This window comes from Tachypleus tridentatus, chromosome 12 (genome assembly GCF_004210375.1).
Source record: "Tachypleus tridentatus isolate NWPU-2018 chromosome 12, ASM421037v1, whole genome shotgun sequence".
Classification (NCBI taxonomy): domain Eukaryota; kingdom Metazoa; phylum Arthropoda; class Merostomata; order Xiphosura; family Limulidae; genus Tachypleus; species Tachypleus tridentatus.
Window position 1 is genome coordinate 46,509,954 of NC_134836.1, and position 19,946 is coordinate 46,529,899.

The 19,946-nt window shown below is 34.2% G+C and overlaps 1 protein-coding gene across 6 annotated transcripts in view; it reads right to left on the minus strand.

Moving 5' to 3' along the window:
* LOC143233196 (uncharacterized) overlaps nt 1–19,946 on the minus strand; it is a 140,592-nt gene that overhangs the window by 24,806 nt on the left and 95,840 nt on the right. The window contains exon 1 of one of the 6 annotated variants that reach the window (XM_076469168.1): nt 7,005–7,255. The exons of the other annotated variants lie outside the window; for them this stretch is intronic. The gene's annotated coding sequence lies outside the window, so the exon portion shown is untranslated. Of the gene's footprint in view, nt 1–7,004; nt 7,256–19,946 lie in introns of those variants that run through there. 6 annotated transcript variants of the gene reach the window in all.

The window sequence follows — 19,946 nt, forward strand, 5'->3', positions numbered from 1 at the left end:
CTGGGGCTCAAAATCTAAACATATCTCAGCTTGTCACAGACACAACGATTCTCCCGGCATAGCCAGGTGGCTTAGGCACTCGGCTCATAATCTGAGGGTCGCGGGTTCGAATCCCCATCACACCAAATGTGCTCGCTCTTTCTTCTGTGGGGGCGTTACAATGTGACGGTCAATCCCGCTAATCGTTGGTAAAAGAGTAGCCTAAGAGTTGGCGGTGGGTGGTGATGACTAGGTGCCTTCCCTTTAGTCTTACAATGCTAAATTAGGGGCGGCTAGCGGAGATAGCTCTCGTACAGCTTTGAGCGAAATTAATAAACAAAGAAACAGAACGATTCCTAACATTACAAGATGACGTGTCGTCCTTAATATTAGAAATTATGTTGCTTAAAATTGACGTTTCTAGTTATTCTTTCACGAAAAGCCTCCAGTGGGGCAGCGGCTTATTTGTGGACTCACACCGCTAGAAACGGGGTTTCGATGCCCGTGGTGGGCGGAGCACAGATAGCCATTGTCCAGCTTTGTGCTTAATTCTAAACAAAGGAACTTTCACGAAAAGTGAAATAAAGAAAACAAACTATTAGATAAGAAGATAGATATGGTTAAGTTTTGTACGTTGAAATGATTGCATGGAAATTCATTAACGTATATCATTTTATGAAGTTAAAATACCCTTTGTGGTGAGTAAGGCGTAAATCTATCCCAATAGAAACAATAAACCAATTTTTTACTATCAACAATGTTTGATCTTATGGAATATATAGTTTTGTAGAGAAAAAAATGGGGCATTCGATTGTTCTTCAAATATTGTTTTCATAATTGTATAATTTCACTTTTCCGATCTCGTTTATTTTTTGACAAATGTATTAAATAATTATTAATATATATGCAATACAATCAGATTCGGTAATATCGGTAAATCGAAAGGTGGATTATACTGTTTGAACTCCGCGATCTTACCGTTAGCTCATGAGGAAACGATCCAGTAATAAGTTCTATTATTTTCTAAGATTATGTCTATAACATTTCGTTAGTATTACACCTATTACATTTTTAGACGCTAAATTTTTAATCCATTTTTTGAAGGAATGTCCAGAATTAGAAGAGTATATAATAATAATAGTATTTCAACCATACTGTTATATCTATTGCCAATAATGAGTTTTGGTCAATCCACAGATTCTCAGGTTACTGGGGTAGAAGATACACAGCAGTGGTTGGATAACTATTAATATGAGCCCTTTGATTCCATAACAGCTGTTATGGTGTACGTCTTTTACAAGCTGGTAAAGAATGATTACAATAATATTTGTAATAAACTTGTTTGTTTGAACGTAAGCATAAAGATGCACAATGGACTATCTGTGTTCTGCAAACCATGGGTATTAAAACCCGGTTTCAACCATTGTAAGTCCGTTGTAATAAGTCACTAATATTAGTAGGCCTATTATGTATTTCTAAACACCATATTCTTTATTTAATCTGTCAAGATTTTCAAGATATATAGTTTATGTGTTTACTTTATATAGAAATATCATCAACACCACCAATAATAGATATTAACAGAATTTAAGCAATAATAACACCGAATTTTTATTATTTATTTAAGAATTGTGCATGTTAATGGAGTATTGAAAGTTATATTAAAATCCAATTTAATCGTATAAATTGAATACATAAGAAAAGTCCTGTTTTTTTGTCATAAATTCGTCATATATCTTGTCTTGGAACTTTAAAAATAAACATCATTTCTGAGTTACTTTTTAGCTCTGATCTATACAGATAGTTGTCTTTGATCAAAAGTTTATATTTACATGAAGCCAATAGCGGTTTTGAAATGAATCATTTGTATATTTCGGTTAATTTGAGATTTTCATATTCTCTACTCCTTGTTAGTAATATATTCTGATTCTTCATGGGTAGGATTTAAATCACTTAATGCATCCAGTAGAAAAAAAAAATTCTAGGTTGAAAACACATCCACGAATAGTTTGAAAAATATAGACATTGTCATAAAGAACCAAAACTAAGTGGAATACTGCCATTTATAAGATTAATGTGACATGAAGACTTATGGCTAAGCGAACGAGAACACTCTTCCACAGGGACTAGAGACTATTCTATTAAATCACGTCAATAAAAAACATTTGACATTGAATCCAGTGTTCAGTAATATGCCTTCCTACTTTTAAAGATCAGTAAATAGTAGAATATAGTTTTGTCTTAGCGTAGTTCAAGATTACCAGTTTAGAGTGCGACCAGACGTCTTGTTTCGCGTTCATACACCGGATACCAGTATTTATTCAGATCCTGTTGTTGTAGTTATAGTTGTGCAAGTGGATGATATATCTCCTGCAGTAGTTTTATAGAAGAATAGATGCTAAAAGACAGTGGTTTATAAAACCGATTATTGGCGATGGCATATTCCTTGAGAATGCAATATAGAATAAAAACAGTAAGTAACTGGTAATTAACGGGTGGCAGTAGGAAACTCAGGTGGTTGCTAGATTTCTGTTTCATATGAGTCTAGAAAGTGTTCAGTGAACCTTGACAAGAACGTTAATGATAAATTATGCTACATTTTCAATATCTGATGTTATTAAACTAAAAATGTTATATTTAACCTTGCTTACAACAGAAAACATCCTTAGCACTATGAATCTTACACAGATGTGCTAGTAACAAGACTTTGTTATCCGTCATTTTTTGACATAATAGTTATGTCTAAAAAGTTTGGCCAGTTGTATATTCTAGAAGGCAAAGGGGGGAGAAATGGCCCTAAAGTCAAAATTTATGTATCTGATAATGGCTTCTCTTGGCAGTCTGGGCAAGCTAGTGGTGATAAAAATGTATTATTTTAGCAAAGTAACAGTTATACGTAAGAGTCACAACTCACCTTGAGTCACAGTGACAGTTACTTATTGCAAACAATCTGTGATACTGAAATAGTACTGGAGGCACATATGATCCTTTTCTGTTGTTGGTATATAATTTGGGTTGGTTTTGAATTTCGCGCAAAACCATTGCGATAGTTTTCGTTTGCTTGTAATTAAGCACGAAGCTACACAATGAATTGTTTGTGCTCTGCCCACCACGAGTATCGACAACCAGTTTCCAGGAGTACAAGTCCGCAGACATTCCCCTGTGCCACTTGGGGGCACTGCGATAGCCATCTCTGATTTAGCAGTGATAGACTAGAGGGATGACAGCTAATCGATATCAACCACCGCTAACTCTTGGGCTGCATTTTTTATCAATGAATAATGGGATTGACTGTCACATTATAAATCCTCACGGTTAAAAGGGTGAGCATGTTTGGTAACGGGAATGAGCTAGCTTTAAGAGGTAATGATAACATCACTTACACTAGAACTGTATTTTTTATTGTTTATGTTTGTTTTGTATTTCTCGCAAAGCGAAACGAAGGCTATTTGCGCTAGCCGTTCTTAATTTAGCAGTGTAAGACTAAAGGTAAACAAAAAAAGAATCTAGACCATCTACTGGCCTGTTGCATTCAACCAACATTTATGGACTCATACAACGCAACGTCAATCTAGTTAACAGTAAGAAGGACAAGGAAAACAAAATCTGCTGCAACAATAACAACAACAAAAAACAACTAGATCAGCTGAGGTGCTAACAACAAAAATTACGCCAACATCATAATTAATACATCTGATCGACAATAAGCACTGAAGAGATACATCTGCTCAACAATGAACTCAATTTCGTATTAACACCAGAAAGTTTTCCATCCATAGAAATGAAAGCTGTCTGGAAAACTTAGACAGAATGATAGTGATTGATTTTACACAAACTGAAAACACCGACAAAACGGAAAACAACCACCAGAAAAAAGACAACTGCGACAGCAATTCCATCCACAATCAACAACCAATCTTTTCAGGTAGAACTGAAAAGATCTATTTCTCCAAAACAACTTTAAAACAACTCTTTCGAAGTATTCTCACACAAAACCATCAACATAATTTTACAGAAAAGAAATCTAAAAATAACCTTACACAGAAAGATAGTAATTCTACAAACAACCTAAAACAAGACAACGACATCAAAATTCTAAAAGCAAATAAAGGTAATGCAATAGTTATAATGAACACAAATGAGTACATTCAATAAATGAGTAATACTTTATCAGATACAAACACTTTTAAGCCAATACACACAAATCCAACAAGAACACATGAAACCAACCAAACAAAATGCTACTACAAATGACAAAACCCAATACAATCTTAGAAAATCTTTACGCATCCAACAATTATATGACACCTCAAAACCTCACAAACCTGATTGTCCATTACTACTAATGTTGACCTATGAATCATTCAACTACAACCTCGTTAAATATATAGCGTGGACATTTCTAAATATGTAACATCAGTCGGCTCCTTTTTCAAAGACTCTTTTAACTTTAAATCTATTCTAGATCAACTAAACCATAAAGCCTTAATTGCCAGTTTTAATGTAATCTCCCTTTTCACAGATGTCCCAATTATCAAAGCCTGTAAGACAGCTTTATAACTTTATATCCCTAACCCTTTGATACGCGTCTCCAGTAACAGACCAGCAACCCTTATGGAATTCACTACCACCAAAACTAACTTTATATTCAATGACCAAAACTACCTTCAAATAAATGGTTTAGATATGGACAATTCCATGTAATCAGTTCTAGCCAACATTTTCATGATACAGATTGATTCTCAAGCGATCAATTCAGCCTTACACCCATCACTATACTAGTACAGATATGTTGACGATATAATTGCTGGATTCACATCTACATAACACACTTAGTTTGTTTTTTTTTAACTACATTAACTTCATACACCTCAGCATGAGAAATAAACAAAATAACATTTTTAACCTCAAAATCACAACAACCAAAGACAATTCAAAAGAGAAATCCACAGAAAAATCACCCATATTAGAGTGTGTGTGTGTGTGTTTTCTTATAGCAAAGCCACATCTTGCTATCTGCTCAGCCCACCGAGGGGAATCGAACCCCTGATTTTAGCGTTGTAAATCCGGAGACATACCGCTGTACTAGCGGGGGACTTGTTTTTTTTTTCCACATTAAACTATACATTCCTTGGAATTCAGCACATGAAATAAAACAAAAACACAACATATTAAGAAACCCAATAAACACAGGCACGAAACTATGTTCACCTAATAAAATTAATGATGAAATCAACAAAATAAAACAACACTTCATCTGCATCAACAAATTTCTTTTAAAAACCGTTGAAAAATTTAATGCCCACACCTAGATCAACAACACAGTCAAAACAAACAATAATGAATTCCAAGAAACAACAAACTATGAAACCTTACACTGTTGCATATAATGTATTCCCGATATCAGCGAAAAAATTACCAACTTCTGGAAAACTTACAATAAAACATAACATTCCAGTAAACACTAAATTTATTCAAAAGCAGGTACAAAACTAAAGTCTATACTATGTAAAAACTACGCTGACAAACACAACACCAACATTATTTATAAAATACAATACAACAAACGCCGAGACATCTGTATCGGAGAAACAAGCAGAAAAATGGAAACCAGATTCATTCAAAGAACACACACACACAAAAATAAATAAACAAACCTCGGCACGTTGTTGAACACTGTAAATCAAATAAGCACAACACAATAGAAAACATCAACATACTAAGTAGGGAAACAAATACAAACAAGCTCAAAATCAAAGAATCCGTACTTGTACAACAACTCGAACCAAAATGGAACTAATATGAACAGTTTGGTCGTCATTTGTTATGTTATTTTGGTCGTCATTTGTTATGTTATTTTGGTTGTCATTTGTTATGTTATTTTGATCGTCATTTGTTATGTTATTTTGGTTGTCATTTGTTATGTTATTTTGGTCGTCATTTGTTATGTTATTTTGGTCGTCATTTGTTATGTTATTTTGATCGTCATTTGTTATGTTATTTTGGTCGTCATTTGTTATGTTATTTTGGTCGTCATTTGTTATGTTATTTTGGTCGTCATTTGTTATGTTATTTTGGTCGTCATTTGTTATGTTATTTTGGTCGTCATTTGTTATGTTATTTTGGTCGTCATTTGTTATGTTATTTTGGTTGTCATTTGTTATGTTATTTTGGTCGTCATTTGTTATGTTATTTTGGTCGTCATTTGTTATGTTATTTTGGTCGTCATTTGTTATAAAAGTCACACGCTCAATCCGTATTTGGCCGAACCTTTTTTCACACCTAAGGTGTTTTTTTATTAAATATAAGAAAGGGTTACTCATGCGAATTTCGAATTTTTGCTCACAATTTTTTGGGCTGCAGACTCATACCGCTAGAAACCGGGTTTCGATACCCGTTTTGGACAGATCAAGGACAGTCCAATGTGTAGCTTTGTGCCTAATTCTAAATAATCAATTAATCAAACGTTAATAACGAACTTGATAAAGTTTGAAAAGAAAAAAAAAAGTCATACTAAATCGCAGAAAGACATTGGGGAAATAAATATTCCATCAGTAGAATTTAGAAAAGAAAATAACCGAAAATAAGAGACACCACGGTAACCAGGAATCAATGATAGAACTAGATTGCTAGAAGAAATACTGTATATAGTCGTAACAATAGTATCTCTACATATATCCATTGCAATAGATATTTTACACACTTATCAGAAAGTGGAAATAGTACACTAAATATGGATTAAAAAATAATTTACAATGAAACAAAACTATTATCGAAACTGAAGTCAACAATATTTAACAATACAATAATGCCTGTGATTCGCCTTATAACGTCAAGAGAGCAGTGCTATTTAATGTATGAAACAGAAACCTAATACGAACAATCACTGCAGTCATAACGGAATAGAAATTATGTAAAACAATTTTTACAACTTAACAATCACTTTACTATTTTACGGCAAAATAAGCATACAAAAACAAGCTACTAGATCCAGTTATAAACAGTTTGACATAGTTAAGACTTACCTGAAAAATCAAAATTATGCTAAGTGTATCGAAACTACCGGGTTGTGTGGGTTAGACTGAGGTAAGATTTAAATCGTCATACATGAAGAGGGCTTTATATACAAAATCGGCTTCTTCAGTATTTATTAATAACCAGAAACTGAAATTACTATTTGTATCGACGTCAAGTCGTTTGACACGTAGCAGCATGGTTGGAAACGCCGACTGATACCGAGACGGCGGCCTTGACAGGTTAGTAATTGTCCCACCATAAGCTGCTTCCTCTCGCGACCATTGTGCTATTTTAGTTCCGGAATCTTTTCTAGTGTTTGCTGACGTCAAAATAACGCGCAATAAACGTCATGTGGTCGGTCTCATGTGACGCCATTAAGAAAATTAAATGTTAATTAAATCAATTAATCTCGTAATCATAATATATAATTATAATATATAATTAAAGTACTTTTTTTGTTATTTACGAAAGTAACACACAACGGTTTACAAATTGCCAAAATATCGTTAACGCATGTTAAAAAAAAACAAGTGATTTTTTTTGTCTGAATAATTTTCTACATAGTATGTTTAATATAAAATTTTATACTGTATATTTGTAAGTTCGTATTTATGGTAAACATATGAAACATGTTCATGTAACATATCAAAGTGGTAGTTCTCATACTCTGAATCCTAAGTACATGCTTGTTTTTACTTGTAGAAACGCACAAAACAATTGCTGTCAAATTAGTACCTTTATTTCAACATAACTTTTTGAAATACAGGATTTCTAGAATAACAAGAAAGAATTGTAATCGCAGACATCGAAATATTTTTAGACCATTGTTTTAGGCTTAACATTAGGTAAACCTTTATTAGGTGCAATCTATATTCAATAAAAAACAACAAAGTCGCAGCTTGTGTTCAGTTTAGTTAAGGACAAGCACTACTTGTCCTTAGTGGTGTCAATAAAGTAACGTTAGAAGTTTTTAATACGTTCTTGTAGAAAATGTCTACCAAAAATATATCTGCACCTGCCTTTTGTTTACATCCGTTGAAAGAGCGCGCCCATGCGCATTTCGATAGTAAGGTGGGAACTCATTTCCAGAACAGACAAATACTGAATATTACTGCAATAGATTCTGTAGTAGCAGATTATTGCATTCATGTAATTATATTCTTTTTCTTTCTACGTGAATGATCCTATTTTTTAAATTATGTTTTCTATCTTTTTTTTTACAAACATGACTATGCTTTTATAGTGTTAATGGGATGGTAATTTCTCGGGTAAATTATTGAAATCGATGCAATATTATATCATGTATTGTTGGTAAAACATTTCTGTCATAAATAAGTCATGGCCAGGTGGTTAAGGAGCTCGACTTGTAATCTGAGGGTCATGGGTCCAAATCGCCGTCACTCCAAACATGCTTGCCCTTTCAGCCGTATGGCATGATAATGTGAAGGTCAGTCCCAGTATTCGTTGGTAAAAGAGTAGCCCAAGAGATGGCGGTGGATGATGATGATTATCTGCCTTTCCTCTAGTCTTAGATTGCTAATTTAGGGACAACTAGCGTAGATAGCCCTCGTGTAGCTTTGCGTGAAATACTAAAAACAAACAAATACACATAAATAAGGCCTTATTTAAGGGTTCTATGTTGTCTACTAGATTCACGTCAATTGTTCTTGTGGTGATACACGTTTTTTAGCTGTACTGAGCTAGACTAAGTGCAAAACCTCTCACACGTCCGACGTGTGCTCTACCAAGCAAATTACTACTTTTAATTAATGAGTGCAAAACCTTTCACTCGTCCGGAGTAAGCCCTTGGTTGGTGGAGCTTACTTTTAATTCACTTTTTAACAACTTATAATCTGCTAACTGATGAACTGATAGTTTCCAGTTCCGTTTCTTTCTTTTTAACTAATGCACTTTCAAGATAATTTCATATGCATCTTTCTTTTCACTTAAAAGTAAAAATAATTCAACAATATATCTTTTTTTCTTGCAGTCGCCACTAATCTTTTGTTTGTTTGTTTTGAATTTCGCGCAAAACCACATGAGGGCTATCTGCACTAGCCATCCCTAATTTTGCAATGTAAGATTAAAGAGAAGACAGCTAGTCTTCACCACCCATCGCCAACTCTTAGGCTACTCTTTTATCAACGAATAGCGGGATTAACCGTCACATTATTACGTCCCCACGGCTGAAAGGACGAGCATGTTTGGTGTGACGGGGATTCGAACCCTCGACCCTCAGATTACGAGTCAAGTGCCTTAACCACCTGGCCATGCGGAGCCCACTAATCTTTTGATGCTAAATCATTCACCTGATTATTATTACTGATATACTTAAAATATACTTTTTACCTTCAGAATACGCGATATTTTCTCAAAACACGTTATTACTTCTTAAGTAATGTGCGACATTGTGATGTTTATTTCCTATAACTAAACCTAGTCTAATGAATTTATGAACATCTTATTTGCTTGCTACTTTTGTTAAAAAAAGTTTTAAACTTCTTGAAATAATTCTGAAAAGCTATAATAAAATACACCACTTGCTTGCTTCAATTTTTATTATACAAAAGTAACGTTATTCAGTTGTTTATCTGTTAATTCCAGATAGTAATGAAATTGTTATAATCATCAGACTAGTAAGGCAAGATAATACTACTGATTTGTAATTATTTTAATACGTTAACTATAAACAATTTTTGAATGGAATACAATTAGAAGTTCAGTGTAATTATCAGTCTATTTTTCCGTAACAGTTTAGGATGAACAAAGGGTTGCCAACAATGCGTATTTGCCATCTTCACAGAAAAGTGCACTTTGTAAGAATAATGTTAGATTCTTTATGAATATTTTTAATCCTTCAGACGTTGTTACACAATTATTCACTGTTTATCAGAGTAACAGTAATCTTTTATTTTACATACCAAGACAACATCGTTGTAACACTGAATTCATGTGGTACCAAAAGACAGCTGCTTTCCAACGTGACCAGTTCCAAGCACGTGTGTCAAACCGTGTCCTTTGTCAAGCGGACTAGGAACCTCCTGAGCGCGCGTGCGCGCGCATACGGTATGATTCAACGTTTTGATAACTGGAAAGTTAAGAGAAACGCATCCTTGATAATTGCGCAATTTTAGTGTATTACATAGGAGTTTTTTTTTTTTAAATTCCCAGCTGAGAACGATTGTTACTTATGTAAAGGATAACATGTAACCTTGTACACATTCCCATTGACTGTAAAATGTCAAACGTTTTCCTGAATCTATAAACATTGTATTAAACCGAGGGAGTTCACCAGATTGTCTTGTCAGACGAGAATCAAAATAATTTATTATAAAACCAGCTGAAGCACATGGTACATTTATTTTAGTAGGATGAAATTCCAAAACCTTTGAATGAACAATAAAAGCAAGATAAAACAAATAACAGGTCATTTTTAACCATAAGGCGATATTGTATGAAGTGAACTTTAAAAACAAAGCTCTAAATACAATCTCTAACTTCCTGAATGGAATTTGATATGCTTGTTCAGAAACGAGAGATGTTATTTCTTCGAATATGAACAAAAGTTGTCTAATGCATTACTAGATATAGTTGATACAAGTTATTTTTAAGAGTAACTATGAAGTAATTTGAAAAGTTTGATACGCAAGAAATATTCTGGCTACTATATACTCTTCATACACCCGCAACTATAAAATATATTTATCAATTATGTTTCTCATCTTCGAAAGTGTAAAAGGGAAATGATATTTTCGAACGCATGCGTCAGCATCACATCTCTGTCTATACACACCTTTGATATATACATCCTAAACCCAGCAATATAAAAATTAAGTTATTAGAGAACTGGATAATGCCCTATTCGTTCTGAAAACCTAGTTTAACCGAATACCCGTGTTTGAAGTAACTTGTAAAACAGAATATTTCCTCCAAAGGTACTTTGGCCTCTATTGGACTACATAACGATTTTTGCTATTTGATTTTTACATTTATCATACAACACATTAGTCATTACATGTGCCCAAGGTATAAGCCCGGCTTTATGGTATCTCGAAATTTCAAGAGTTTCTCAAAAATGGCTTCCAAATCTCAAACAGTTCATCAAAAACTCCAAATAATTTCGAAACAAACGAAAGTATAAATCTATTTCAGGCTTCAGGTAGGAGAACATTCATAGGCAAAGAAATCTATTTCAGGCTTCAGGTAGGAGAACATTCATTGGCAAAGAAAGTATTTCAAGATACAAGCATATGTCATTATCCGCTTATTGCTTCTTTGAAACTTTAAAAAATTCTAAACATGTCTACTTTAAGACAGTGCACGCATAATGTTTGAAAAGGGTGTCTCATTTGTGAGTTCAAGAGTCAACTTTATTGTGTAAAGTACAATTAGCATGCTAATGTTGTGGGAGTCTCGGGAATGCCACCAAGAAAATTCGTAAAAACTAGAGTTTAAATCTGGAAGAAATTTTGCATGGAATATAACTTAAACAACTGCTATTCACATACAATTCACAAACGTCCATTGATAAGTTAACAAATTACTATTTTGTTGTAACACTGCATGGGAAGATAGAGTTGAATTAACATAAATACGCATGTTTTATTTTATTAAAATGCTACACTATGTACGTGCAAAACAGTTATTCATTTTTATTATATTACTAGTATAAACAACCCTGTACAATAATGGAATATTAGCTATTTCACTCAGTGACAATTATTTACGTACACTGAAATTACATGCATTACTGAAATATCATGTTAGCATGCTTTATTATTCCAGGGTGCTTTTCAATAAATAAGTTACATTTAGTTTCAATGTTGATAGCAGTATCGTAATGATTACGTAAGCTTGGGCGTTCAGGGTTTCTTCCGTTTATGTACGGCCCGGCATGGCCAGGTGGTTAAGGCGTTCGACTCGTAATCTGAGGGTCGTGGGTTCGAATCCCCGTCGCACCAAACATGTTCGCCCTTTCAGCCGTGGGGGCGTTATTATGTTACGGTCAATCCTACTGTTTGTTGGAAAAGAGTAGCCCATGAGTTGGCGGTGGGTGGTGATGACTAGCTGCCTTCTCTCTAGTCTTACACTTTAAATTAGGGATGGCTAGCGCAGATTACCCTCGAGTAGCTTTGTGCGAAATTCAAAACAATCCAAACCGTTTATATACAACACAGGTAATTATTTGCTTCGTGAATTTAGTGTCAGCAGTTTTATCATTACAAAAATAGGAGGTTCCACTGAACCAATGGCTGTGTATATAAACCTGAAACTGCGTTTTAGGCTAGATAAGGTTAGGTTGGGTAAGATAATAAATAATGATAATTATAACAAAAGTTCTAAATAAGGTATACTCGCGACCAGCTAGTACATTAAGTAATTCGATATGGTTACTCAAACTACACGTTTGCCAAGTGATTTACAATTTATGTTGCGAATTATTAGTTAAAAATAGTTCAAAGGAATAATGGGGGTATTACAGTCCTCATAGATCTGTTTCTCTTATGTTGGTTTAGTACTTGGTCACAGTTTTATTCCAAGTGATCTCGGATACTGGAAATACTGGAGTTTTGACGGTTAATCAGTTCATGATTTAAGTTAGATACGGCTTTTCTGTCAACTGGTAGAGATGAACAGAACATTTTTATCCATTAGTCTTGACCTAATCGACTGAACAATAGGTTATTTTTTGGAGATTTTGTAACTACAGAATAGCAAGAGACATTTGAAAAGTATCCAAACAAATAGATTTCGGTGTATTAAACTTCGACTTTGGTGCGTGAATTGACGAGTTCGATAATACCATTTAAAACAAAGTAAAAGCTATTTGAAAACGAAATAGCCAAAATAATTATGAACTTGAATAGAAATATCTGAATTACAATGTGAGGTGAATAAAATTATGATTGATTAGCAGTTTCTTTAGAAGTGTAGTTTAAAACTTTAATCAGAACAGCTCTATAACCTAAAGATATCTTTAGACAGGATATTAAAACTGTTGTCATGGCCAAGTGACATTTCTACAAGCTTACATGTACCCATGTGTATACCACTTACAGACTAATGCATTCCTCTTAATGTGGGCCTGGCATGGCCAAGCGTGTTAAGGCTCTCGATTCCTAATCTGAGGGTCGCGGGTTCAAATCCCGGTCGCACCAAACATGCCCGCCCTTTAAGTCGTGGGGGCGTTATAATGTTACGGTCAATCCCACTATTTGTTAGTGAAAGAGTAGCCCAAAGGTTGGCGGTTGGTGGTGATGACTAGCTGCCATCCCTCTAGTCTTACACTGCTAAATTAGGGACGGCTAGTACAGATAGCCTTCGAGTAGCTTTGCGCTAAATTAAAAAAAAACAAAACCTCTTATTGTGGACCCAGATGGTTAGAGCACTCGACTCGTAATCTGAGGATCGTGGGGTCGAATTCCTGTCCCACCAAACATGTTCGACCTTTCAGCCGTGGGTCGTTATAATAAGCGGTAAATCCCACTATTCGTTGGTAAAAGAGTAACCAAATAGGTGGCGGGGGGTGGTGATAATTGACTGCCGTCGCTCTAGATTTACACTGCTAAATTAAGGACGGCTGACGAAGATAACCCTAGTGTAACTTTGGGCGAAATATAAAACAAACAACAAATCAAACGTAATATGGACGTATTGGGTGTGCCAGGCTTTACAATATTTTATACCTGGCTTGCATCAAGCTGTGTTTTCGACTGCTATCATTTCCATGACAACAGCTAACGAAGTTACCCTGGAACTCAATGACATTCTCTCCCCTACTGTCTAATTGTTATGCAAACAGAACCTGGGTCCAGTTGGAACAAAATGGAGGACAAGACTGAAAACACTGGCTACTGCATAAATAACCAAAACATATCAGCCAGTGTACAGATGCATACTATTAAACTTCATTAACATCGAAATCTCAATTCCTTTCAGAAAATTTCAAGATACAAGTTAAGTATACAGGAAATATGACTGCAAAGTAAGATATTCTGGCTGCATACTCACAGTCTGTATTTTTTACGTATTACAACTGCACCGTGTACCGAAACAATGTTAAGAAAGTATTAAGTAAATATGTATGATTTTAAATATTCAGCCATAACCACGTTTATATTCGGAATGATATAAGGTATTGTTTTCAAATTTCACTTTTGATGAATGACTTCAGTTACGAATATTTCTTTTCAGTTTAAGTGAAGTAGTGAAGTAATGTTCCTACAGTACATATTACGACGAAATACATTTTCTTATGAATGCAGTGTAAGCTTCACTATTACTCTTTTCCTTTTTTTTTATTAAAATTTTACTATCTGTTCTTGTTTTGAATTAAGCACAAAGTTACACAAGTCCGAAGACATACCGCTGAGCCACTGAGGGTTCGCTATCTGACATGTATATTAAGAATGAAAACAAAAACATTCTCTTAGCAGCATTAATGGAAAGATTTGGTGCATTTGATCTTCAAAGAATGCTCTACAGTGCACCTTCATATTTCAGGTGTTCCTCATAAGTCGTGTTCTCAGTTGCAGATGATTTATATAAAACTCACAAATGACATTGCGTAATACCCATACACGTGTATAAAACCACATGTATGTAAGCACTAAATGTCACGAAACATGTTATGAGTTTTGGCTAGACTCCCTTTCATAATAGCCAAAATTGTAGAGCCTATGTTAATATTTTTACCATATGCCAAAAAACAAACTGATTTTATAGATATGCATTGGTTTGTTTTCAAGTTCGCTCATAGCTACACAAGGGCTATATGTGCTAGCTGTCCCTAATTTAGTAATGTAAGACTTGGAGAGAAGGCAGTTAATCATCACTATCCACCGCCAACTCTTGGGCTACTCTTTTACAAACGAAGAGTGGAAGTGACCGTCTCATTATAACGCCTCTCACGGCTGAAAGGATGAGCACATTTTGTGTGACTGGGATTCAAACCTGCGACTCTTGGATTACGAGTCGAGTGCTTTAACCACCTGGTCATGCTGGGCCATAGATATAGAGGGGTAGAAAATACATATATAATAATATTTTCAATTATTTATTGATAGAATTAATTGTATTAAAGAATAGGTGGTAGAAGTAAAACATCAATTCACCAAAGATCAACAGCTGTTTCACCACCTGTGGCGAGTAGCAACAGTAGGATATAACTAGATGTATATTCCACCTATGTGTCAATATCTGTGGTGCTGTAAGGTGCTGCCATCTATTGTAAGTTAAACCCAACATCATGAAATATGTAACTAACGGCCAGAAACACTATATCGTTCCATTGTATATTTACATTTCCTAAAATCTTTGTGCAAGCTGTTTGTTTCAGTCATCCACAAGTCAGTGGTCAGGCTCTTCTTAAGTTCTTCTAGCTTACCAGAGCTAAAATAGCTATAGCTGAGGTTGACTGCTACTTTCTGCATGTGCTATGCAGTTGGTTAAAATTGGTATCCTCTCTTATTTGCCTCATGCTGTTGCCCAAACTGAGAGAATACACTTTGGTTTTCCCTACAAGAGTGATATTTAGGTCAAGATAATCATTAGCATTTGTTACAGCACAAAAAATTATTCGAGGGCCAGGGAATTTCCACTCACTCATTAGAAACCAGTGTATTGTGCTGCAGTGTTGGATGGATCTTTGCAGCATAAAAAGCCTGACTATCAGGAATGGATAGCTCTGAGCCACTTCAATAGCCATATAACCTTAGTCACCAACTCTTTACTGCCATTAGTGCTTTTCATTGTAAAGTGTCATTTTCTTAAGTGCAAAGCTTCGACTTGATAACATAGAGTTCAAAGAGCACAGGCAAATGTACTTTGTGGAAAAAAATAAAAAGACCCTAAAAAGACAAATTTTATGGTCAGGGTCCACATTTTATCCTTTCTACCTGCTCTATGGTGTTTGCAAGTTCTCTGAATTTACTCAAAGAATAATCAAATACAAGTCACAGAGTAATTGTAGATTTAGACATAAAATTCTTTGTAATGCAATCTAAACTTTTAGACTTTAACTAAAATTGAGGTAAAGAAAAAGACTGTACAGAACATATAATATAACAAGACAATTTATATTTAGTACGGAAAAACAAAGGTAAATACGTGCACTTTATAGCACCTTAACAAAAGAGTTTTTTAGTGTATCTTAAATCTGAGTCTGAAACCTTGAAAATTAAATCTGTCTATTGCACATTGAAAAACTGTACTATTATATATACGAAACGATAACATTCATCTTCTTAGAGTGTAGATGACGCCTACAAGACTATTGATCATTACCATCGCAAAACAAGAGTGGTTGTATCTTTGAAACATCATCTGACTTGCCAATGGAATATATCGTCGTGCATTTCTCTATATTATGTTCCATTTTATAGAAATATTTCTCATGATAAACTACATGTGTCACTCCAGTTGAATGACCCAATTCAATAGGAAACCAAGGTGAGAGTAACTTAGTGGCTCACTTGAGTGACATTTTATAATACAAATACATAGACAGTGCCTTCAAAAATTATGAAAAAATAATACAGGAAGGGTGTATGAAATAGACAGTATGCACGCCTACAGCACGTACACACACACATGAAAGGTAATAACCTTTGGAGAATTTATGACATGCGTTAACATTTGGTATCGTATATAGTAAAAATATGTCTATTTCATTCGTTTTTCTAGTTGGCGATTTTTAGGATTCATTACGCAAAATGGTGAAAGATGTCCTACAATAGTCGACTTAATTAATTAACAATAAAATGCTATGCAAATGAAAAGCACAATCTTTCAAAGGGCTAGAGAAAACATTTGTTTTGTACGTATTGTTGGGAAAAAATATTGTGTAAGATAAATTGGAATTGACTTCTTTCACAGAAGATATGAACTAATATTTATTTAGCACAAAGGGAATAATAGAAAACAGGGAATCGTTGTAGAAAAACCTACATTGCTGAAAAAATAAGGTTTAAAATTCAAGAAGAACTGGCAAAACAGTTGTCAATAAATCACTTTTTGTGTTTAAAATGGTTTTGTCCCTAAAGGATCTGTATACACAAATATTTTATTATAGCATCCAGTTCGCTACAACTCAGTGGACAGTAGAGAAAAATGAAGACTCACTGACAAATCTGTTGAATGTAAAAAACGGCTGCTTTTTGTTACTTATGTAACTGATCACATAAGAAAAAGTTCTAAAAGAACCACTTACGTCTTACCCCATTTGTGATATAATCACTAGAAATATATCAATATTATATATGTTTTTCTATACGTTAATTCAATTATACTATGACATTTACTTTGCTTTATTTCTAGCACTGAATGGCTCATTTGAAATCTTTGATTAAGAAAACTAAATGAAAAAATATTTAAAACTACCACGGTGTTCAGTTCCTTATCAAAATGTATGAAAAAAATGTTAAAGGCTCTATTAAAAATAGTTACTTTATTATTAATTCCTGAGTGAACGCATTAATAGATCTTCATTCGACTAGTCCACCAGTATCTTAGCGGTAAGAGTAAAGGCTTATAATGTTAAAAAAAACCATGTTTAGTTACCCATGACGGGCACAACACAGAGAGTTCATTGTATTGTTTTGTATTTAACAACAAACAATCAAACCGATGGACAATACTTATAACACCAACTGAAACTGATGTCGGTCTCCTAACCAGTTTCCTGTAACTTCAAAAGTGTTATTTCTATATTATAATAATAATGCACATATCTGTGTTTATACTTTTAACATCATTTTTGATCAAAACTGTTTGGTCAAAATTAACTTAACAGGATAGTCATGAAACTGCCAAACTAATTCTCAAGACAAAGTGTTTGTAGAAAATTGTTAAACAAAAACACTATTTTTGGAAACAATATTTACCTATGTTAACTGAACCAAAACTATTTTTTAAGAATCTTGTTTTGAGAAATGAAAGCTAATTTGTAACCGGAATATTTTGGTAATTTTTCTTACTGGAATGGCAAGAAAAACTATGCAATTATGAGCTTTTCTGAGATGGTGAAGCTAGAGAATTTCGTATGTAACTCTTTGTCTTTGTCAAAGCTTTCCACAAAATTACCAAACTGTTCTTCATATCTCTGTTTATCAGTTGTAGAGGAAGTTTCTTTGCAACTACAACTGATAACGTTCATTAACAGTTCTGACATGATCTGCTAATTACTTGTAACTTTTAACCCACAAATTTCATTTTTAATTAATGTCGGATCCATGTTTAGAATCTCATTTTGTTTGTTTGTTTGTTTTGAATTTCGCACAAAGCTACTCGAGGGCTATCTGTGCTAGCCGTCCCTAATTTAGCAGTGTAAGACTAGAAGGAAGGCAGCTAGTCATCACCACCCACCGCCAACTCTTGGGCTACTCTTTTACCAACGAATAGTGGGATTGACCGTCACATTATAACGCCCCCACGGCTGAAAGGGCGAGCATGTTTGGCGCGACCGGGATGCGAACCCGCGACCCTCAGATTACGAGTCGCACTCCCATGCCTGGCCATGGGCCTGCTCAATTTGTATCAAACAGTTTGCAGAATCGTTATATGTATATATATGTAAAATGTTTTCATTTTATTCCTACAAGTTAGAGTATTTTAAAGATTTTTCGTTCTTTACTTTCTTCGTCCTTGTGTATATGACCAGTTACTACTGCTTATATTAGTTGTTCCTAAGCTCTTTATTCTCATTTATACCAACTAAGAAAGAAGTCAATCTTAAACTGTCTTTCAATAGGTTTATTTTCATAACTATCTTATTTGAAATACAACTCAACGTTATAACTGTGCAATTGTAATAATGTTTGATGAATTCTCATGTCTCGTAGGGGTAAAACTGCAGCACTGCATGTTAGTGTAACATAGTATCCCTCCCTCAACTGGCTCAGTGGCAACTCTGAAAAGCTGTAACGCTAAATAATCGTGTTTTTTTCCCGCACTGAAAAAAGCGCAGATAGTCATTGGGTAGTCTTGTGGTTAACAACTGACGAACGGAAAGAAACCAACAAAACATAGAAACAAGTCATGTTTTTAGTCTGTACATGCCGTTACCATGACTTGGTCTTTTTTCCCCTTCGATTACGGTTTTGCACCCTACGTAAAACATCCTTTTCCTTTAATATTTCTTGCTTCGTATATCCTATTCTTGTTTTATTTTGAGGACAAAAGGAAGAAGGAAGAAATATAAATTAATATCGAGTAATTCCTAATTTAAACTATACATAATAAAAGTAATTACACTAAGAAAAACGTAATTAATAACAGGTTTGTTTTTTGTTCCGAGGTTCATAATTTTCCTTGTTATCACCTTCTAAAAATAACATAACACTATATAAAAGATTTGTGTAGGTTTTCGAACTCAAAAGTTATATATACACACAAATACACGTATAAAATTTTTAGGGTATACAAAAGTTGTTTTTTCCAGAGTCATTCAGACTGAGTAATACAGATTTGTATTACAAAATGTAAGACGATAAAAATATCTAAAAATTATTTGCTTACACTTATACTTGATACGCAATATTTTTACCAATTCTTCAAACGTTTATTGCACATGAAGAAATACAAAGGAAGTTTTTGTATTTGATAAGATGCGTCTACTTTTGTAACACAACTCCGTATACATTTAGTCTGAATGTTTTGCAAGTTTGAAAGAAATAATGTGAAAACAACAATAAAAAAAAACGGCCCTCAAGAAACTGAATTTCCTAGGTTTGTTTCTATTCGTAAAATTGAACGTAAAATGTCGCACCAAAACGAACATTAACACGCAATGGAAAGTGATATCCCTGTGAGGCGAGCGCAATTCACAAAATAACATACTGATTGTAACCATATTACTTACAAATAAATATACACGCTACAACGGAATTTTCAGCCGTATTCACATTATTTTGCGCAGCTATCACACTGAGAAAAACAATATCAAGTCTGTC